The following is a 7,095-nucleotide window of genomic DNA, read 5'->3' as shown; positions in this document are numbered from 1 at the left end:
ATCACTGGAGTATCTACTTAAAACCTACCCATCCAGTCAAAGATTCCACTCCTCATGAAATTACATCTGCCATATGTCAGCCTGTTTCATCAGCCTCAGCCCCCTTGAAATCTATCGTAGAGTTATTTTTAACCATTCGAGAAGAGGTCCTTTAGCCAACATGTCTGCAATGATAATTGATTTCAGTCCCATTTTTAAGCGGTTGACCTGTGACCTTGCATGTAATGACATTTCCAATGTTCATCTAAATAGTTCTTAATTGTCTTGAGGGCTCCTGCCTCTACTACCCTTTTAGTCAGTGAGTTCCATAAACACACAACCCTCTCGTTGTGAAAAAAAATTGCTCGAATCTCCTCTAAAGCTCATGCTTCTTGCAAAAATTGTGGCAACTGTTTTTTGACCCTCGTACTAAAGGAAATCTTATGCCCCTCAAGACCTCAATCAGGTCCTCCTCAACCTTCTCTAAGGAAAACATCCCCAAACTATGTAGCCCCTCTGCGTAGCTAAATTGCTCCAACCCATGCAGCATGCTGGTAAATGTCCTTTGACCCTCTCTAGAGCAATCACATGCTGCCTATAGTGTGGAAACCAGACTCACACGTGTCTGATGCCTCACTAACAGCTCCAGCATAATCTCATTGATCTTGTATTCACAGTCCTCCTCATAGTTCACAATACCTCCAAGTTTGTGTAGTCTACAAATTTTGAAATGATGCTTTGCATCTCCAGACGTATGTCATTAGATCAAAGAAAACACTACTTCTAAAACATTATCTTCAGGAATCCCCACCAAACACTCCTGTGTTCCCTGTCACTCAGCCAATTCCAATCATATTTCTCAAATACATGCAAGTTAAGTGTACTCTGAAATGTTCCAGTAAACCACTCAGTTCTATCAAACCATTTCAGAAAAATCAAATACAAATTGGTCAGCAACAGCTGGTCAAAGCTCCTTTGACAGTACCTTCTAAACCTCTGACCTTTAACACTTAGGAGGATAAGAGCAGCAAGTTCCCCTCTAAGCATTGCTTCATTATCACTGGGTAATAGTCATAGAGCTCCCTCACTTATAGCGCTTCGAATGTATTGATATCAAAAGGACTGCAAAAGGAAATTCACCTTCTCACATGAAGTTAGGAATGGGGAGTAAGTGCTGTCCTAGCACCAGCAATGCCCACATCTATGAACTAATATAATAAACACACACATTCTTTGGGTAAATTTAACCGAACCCACTCAGCAGGAAAAAGATGACATTGGGCCATTTCAGAAAATTACAGAATTGTTATAGTGCAGAAGGACACCATTTGTCTGGTTTGCCTGTTTTATATGCCTACTGTGTTTATTTTGAAGTATAATCCAAAGGAAAATAAAATAAGGCTGGCTGGATTAAGTTGAAATTGCCCCCAGTAACTTTTTGAATTGAAAGTTTAAGTTTAGGCTAGCACGGTAGCTCAGTGGTTAGCACTGCTGCCTCACAGTGCTAGGGCCCCGGGTTTGATTCCAGCCTCAGGCAACTGTCTGCGTGGAGTTTGCACATTCTCCCCGTGTCTGTGTGGGTTACCTCTGGGTACTCCAGTTTCCTCTCACAGTTCAAAGATGTGCAGGTTAGGTGAATTGGTCATGCTAAATTGCCCATAATGTTCAGGGACGGAAGCATTAGTTAGGAGTAAATATCGGGCAAAGGGGATTGGATCTGGGTAGGTTGCTCTTCGGAGAGTCGGTGTGGATTTGTTGGGCCGAATGGCCAGTTTCCACACTGGAGAGATTCTATGATTCTTGCTGCTCAGCTACCAGCTTAACAATGCATAATCACTCTTTATCTACCAGTCATCTCAGTTCCACGAAGGTTGAGGTCAAACCAGATTGTTTTCCCTCTTCAATTCTGCACTGTTTACATAAAAACAATCTGATAAGTTTGCTCCCCTTTTTGAGGTCTCTATTAAAATCTCTCTTCTTTTCTGAGACAACGTGAGAAAAAATATTACCATCTAATAGGTAATCCTTCACTTTCACATATATTTTCTTTCTAAAATGTTTCTTATCTAGATTCTTTATGCTGCTGCAGTCTCTCCTTTTATTCTTGTAATCTTAAAAATGGCACCTTATAACCACACCGTGTATAAACCAAGAATCGTTACATCATCTTCAACTTCGGATCAAATTTTCCATCACATTCAGAATCAGAAATCTCCAAATGTCACTTATTCCTTCCAGGTTCTTACACTTTCCAGAAATTTAAAATGGAGATTTGGTGGTCATTAGTAATTATTTCCTGATTTACCATACCCTCTCAGCATTTTTTAAACCCTGATGGCTTTCAATCCTGCACTTAACAACCAAAAGTGTTATTTTTGTACTTTTGGCAAATGTTGTAAGTTTATTGGACAGCTTTTTTGACTTCCAATATTTATTGTTTAAAATAAATAATATGGTACTTTTAAAGCACCTGTGATTATACTAAAGGGCTTATTTAATCACTTTCTGTGGAAAGTGCATGTGTCTCGCATTTTGTAGTGGTTATAATGAGGTCAGCCAGGTGAACAATACAGAATATGAGTTCCCTGATTAGACAAGATTAACAACCTCAATCAGGGAGCTCTGGCTAACAATACAAACAGGAGTTTCAGAGGTTCTGCTCACTCTGAGAGTTGGCTCCGAGAGAGCTGGATCAGTGTTAAAGACTGTCCACATCTAAATAAAGAGGGACTTAGTGACAGGATACCAGACTCTGTTAAGTTATATCACATTCCTTGTTTTCCTAAATATTTCTCACAAATCGACTGAAGGGTATTTTGAAGTACTCAGCAACAGATAACAGAACTTGATTCCCTCATTTCCTTTGAGCTTGCTTACAAGTGTACTTGTTCAAAACTACCTGATAAGAACAGTGTTTCAGTTTTACTTTCTTTTTTGACTTATTCATGGGCTAGGGCTGGACCAATGTTTTTATTGCCCATGCCTAGTTGCCCTTGAGAAACTATTAGTGAGCTGCCTTTTTGAATTACTGCAGTCCATGAGCTGTAGCTGAATCTACAATGCCACCAGGTAGGGTGTTCCAAGATTCTGACCCAGTGACACTGCAAGAGCAGTGATACATTTTGAAGTCAGGGCGATGAGTAGCTTGGGGTGAATTTAGAAGTGCTGAAAATGTGTTGCTGGAAAAGCGCAGTAGGTCAGGCAGCATCCAAGGAGCAGGAGAATCAATGTTTCTGGCATGAGCTCTTGTTCAGGAATCCTGAAGAAGGGCGTATGCCCGAAACATTGATTCTCCTGCTCCTTGGATGCTGCCTGACCTGCTACGCTTTTCCAGCAACATATTTTCAGCTCTGATCTCCAGCATCTGCAGTCCTCACTTGAATTCAGAAGTGGTAGTGTTCCCATGTATCTGCTGTCCTAGTCCTAGATGGAATGGCTCATGTGTTTGGAAAGTGCTGCTTAAGGTCTTTAGTGAATTTCTGCAGTGCATCTTGTAGATTTCACACACTGGTGTTAAAGAACATTGGTGATGGAGTGAGTAAATGTGTGCCACCACATTCCACAATCAAGTAGACTGCTATTTCCTCAATGTTGTCACACATCTTGAGTGTTGTTGGAGCTACACACATCCAGGCAAGTGGGGAATATCCCATCATAGTCCTGACTTGTGCCTTTTAAATGGTGTACAGGCTTTGGAGACTGAGGAAGAGCATTAGCTTGCCACAAGATTCCTAGCCTCAGACTTGGTCTTGTAGCCATGGTAATTATATGGTTAGTTTAGTTTAATTTCTGGCCAATGGTAACATCCAGGATATTGATAGTGGGGAATTCATTGGTAGTGATCCCATTGAATAGCAAGTGGGTGGCTATATTCTCTCCATATGTGGGGACAGCTTGATGATCAATCACAAGATCTTGCTTTTATCCAGTTTCAACTCAGTCATCCATTGCTGGACCTCACTTTCCAAGCTTTGACTTGCATGTGTGAGTTGCTGTCTCTTGTTGAACTGGCTAAAAAGGGGACCTTGAGAAAATTGCACATTCAAAGAACAGAACATCGGGACATGTGATGCTGGAGAAGGGTGGAGTGGGTCAGTTGGATACAATGCAAGACCAATGAAAACCTTATCAGTATGGTGGAGGAAGAAAGATAGATAGATAGTGAACAGCATCAATGAAAGGTTGGAGTAGCGTAAACCTCAGACATGAAAACATGCTGAAGTAGCTGATTGAAGTATAGTTAGACGATATACATCAAGAAAGGAAATGGTGAACTTTTAGTTGAAATTAGGAGGCTGTTGTGAGCAACAGAAGCGAAAAGCACAAGGCTGCAAGGTGGAGAGGACTGAGGAGAAATACTGTCTTTAGACAGTTCTCTACCATATACTATGATAAGGGTTTATTGTATGTCAGCATCTTATGTCAATTTGGATTGGAAGCAGAGGCAATATGGATTTTGGTTTCAAATCTATGAAGATTATTTGCTTCTTGAAAGGTCAGAAGGTCATATGGAACAGTGCGATAAAGGCATAATTTCCAAGCAAGCATGTGGTTGACGTTAAACACCTATGGAGTTAATTGCTGAATGTTTACAGAATTGTGTTCAATGACAACAGAAAGACCAGATGGTTAGAGGCCAGAATCACATTTCAGGTCAGAAGAATTGTTTCATAACAAAAGGAAAGTAGGTTAGTTTACAAAAAAATCTCTCAGCTGCAAGTTTTTAGTTGGTTGAAATCTCCAGGTTGTAAAAAATTTGAATAAGCCAGATGTAAAAAAAATGTATAAGGTTGTGAAAAGATGTACAGGCTATCAGGACTGGAAAGAATTCTCTAGGCCTCAATAGCCTGCAAGAAATAACCAGCAAGAAATCAAAACTGGAAGGAGATAATTGAATAAGAAATCTTAAAGGTAAAATTGGAGTAATACTTCAGTGGAATTGATTATCTCGTAAACTATATTGTTAGGGAAAGGACTGAATATTTGTTTTGATGTTTTAGTTAAGATATTTCTAAATTGTCATATATATAGTTTTTATGTTTGTATAATAAACTTGTGTTCATTTATTAAAAGAAAATTAATTGCTACATATGAATACATTTAGTGACTAACCACAGTAACCAAACTGCATGAATTAAACTTATGATCTGTAAAGTTTGATTTTACTCTGGCACATGATTTGTCCAGTGTTACTATCAGCTGGGATCAAAACAATGGCAGGTACAGGATACTGATTGTGGATGATCAGCCATGATCATAATGAATGGTAGTGCTGGCTCGAAGGGCCAAATCTGAAAAATGTGTTGCTGGAAAAGCTCAGGAGGTCAGGCAGCATCCAAGGAGCAGGAGAATCGACGTTTCGGGCATAAGCCCTTCTTCAGGAATCCTGATTCTCCTGAAACGTCGATTCTCTTGCTCCTTGGATGCTGCCTGACCTGCTGCGCTTTTCCAGCAACACATTTTTCAGCTCTGATCTCCAGCATCTGCAGTCCTCACTTTCTCCTTGAAGGACCGAATGGCCTACTCCTGAACCTGTTGTCTAAAGTCGGAATGCTTTCTGTGCTCTCCTATTGGTCCAATATTATTTACCAGTTGGTATAATAACCATTCATTGGAAGAAAGAATCATGGAGTGATTGCAGATGGGTGTATGAAAACGACACAAACAGATGAGTATGACATTCCATGGCAATAGATCTTGGACAGGAGTGGCCATAAGCAGCAGCAGTAACACTGTAACCGGTTGGTCATGCCATCAACTCACAAAGACTTTAAATGTGGAGATTTTCAAAATGTTAATGTTTTGATTGGCGTTTGTTGAACAAGCATTCTGATACCTATTCTGTGAAGTTTTCTTGGTTCTCTTCCTTTATATGTCAGATTCTTGTCTCAGAGTCTGCTCCCTTATTTTGCTCATATCTCAGGTAGGAAGGAAATAATCTGTGTATACCATGAACACTTCTACTAAAGCCACAGAGTGGACTTTACTGATATATGTGGCAGGAATTGCAATGTCGAGTACTCCAGTTGATTTATCATATCAATAGTATGTGCACATTATTTTAAAAACACAATCCCAATATCAATACAACTTTTTCTTCACTTCTTTCTTTGGCAGTCCCTCAGGATTGAGGCTAATGTGATTCTGCTCTAGGGTGGGAGAGTATGGGGTTGAGCTCTGCCATGACTGAATAATGGATCCACAGACACTGCCACAGATGGGGCAGATGGTGTTTGAGGCAGCTGGATGGGAATCTTTGGATTTTGTACGCTCTTGCTGCTAGATGCACTTGGCCTACATGTGCTCTACTCAGTGACACTTCAAGTGGTTGATGCCTTCACAGATGCTTCGCCTTCAGTTAAATTGTGTTCAACAGCAAGCGATTCCCATGCATCCTGTCTCAGGCAATGGTCATGCACAGCCAGCTGCGATGGTAATTCTCATTCCTGACACCAGCTATTGGTGTGACATCTCATTTTCAAACATTTTAGCCAGATAATTGCACTACAGAAAAATAGTATATTATGGTGTAGAAAACAGTTGTGATTTTAAAGCTCTACTCCAAATTCTGCAATAGTAAGCAATCACGAGGAGGGTAGAGAAGATGCCCCAAAGGACATTCTGAAACCTTCCTTCATCAAATCCCCACCAGCATGTCAGAATTACTGAATACAACAAACGGTGTACAAAATGTGAAACAATAAACATTGCAGAAACAACACAAGTGTGTGAAAAAACACAAGTATGATTGTTAAACAGAAATTAACGTGAGCTGACTTGCAACCTTGGAACACATGTACATTATTCTTTTACAAATGAACTTCTATTTCCTTTCATGCATTGTGCATCACTTTTAGAACTCAAAAGCAAAATGAACCAATTCATATTTTGGTTGGTAAGAATATGGGGTAGAAGTTGGACAGAGACAGGAAACAATTACTTCCTCCATCTGGGTTAATTTCAAACCCATATCATGGAGCCCTGTGCTTCACCTAAACTTCTCTGATGTGACATTTATAAGCAATCAGCTAAGTATTTGACACTTGTTTTTGTAAACCTTGTTATTTTCTTCCTCTTTCAACAAATAAGGTCTTTTTTAAGTTGTTAATTGAAGCT

This window comes from Hemiscyllium ocellatum, chromosome 3 (assembly GCF_020745735.1).
Source record: "Hemiscyllium ocellatum isolate sHemOce1 chromosome 3, sHemOce1.pat.X.cur, whole genome shotgun sequence".
Lineage (NCBI taxonomy): Eukaryota > Metazoa > Chordata > Chondrichthyes > Orectolobiformes > Hemiscylliidae > Hemiscyllium > Hemiscyllium ocellatum.
Note: the sequence above shows the minus strand (reverse complement) of the source record.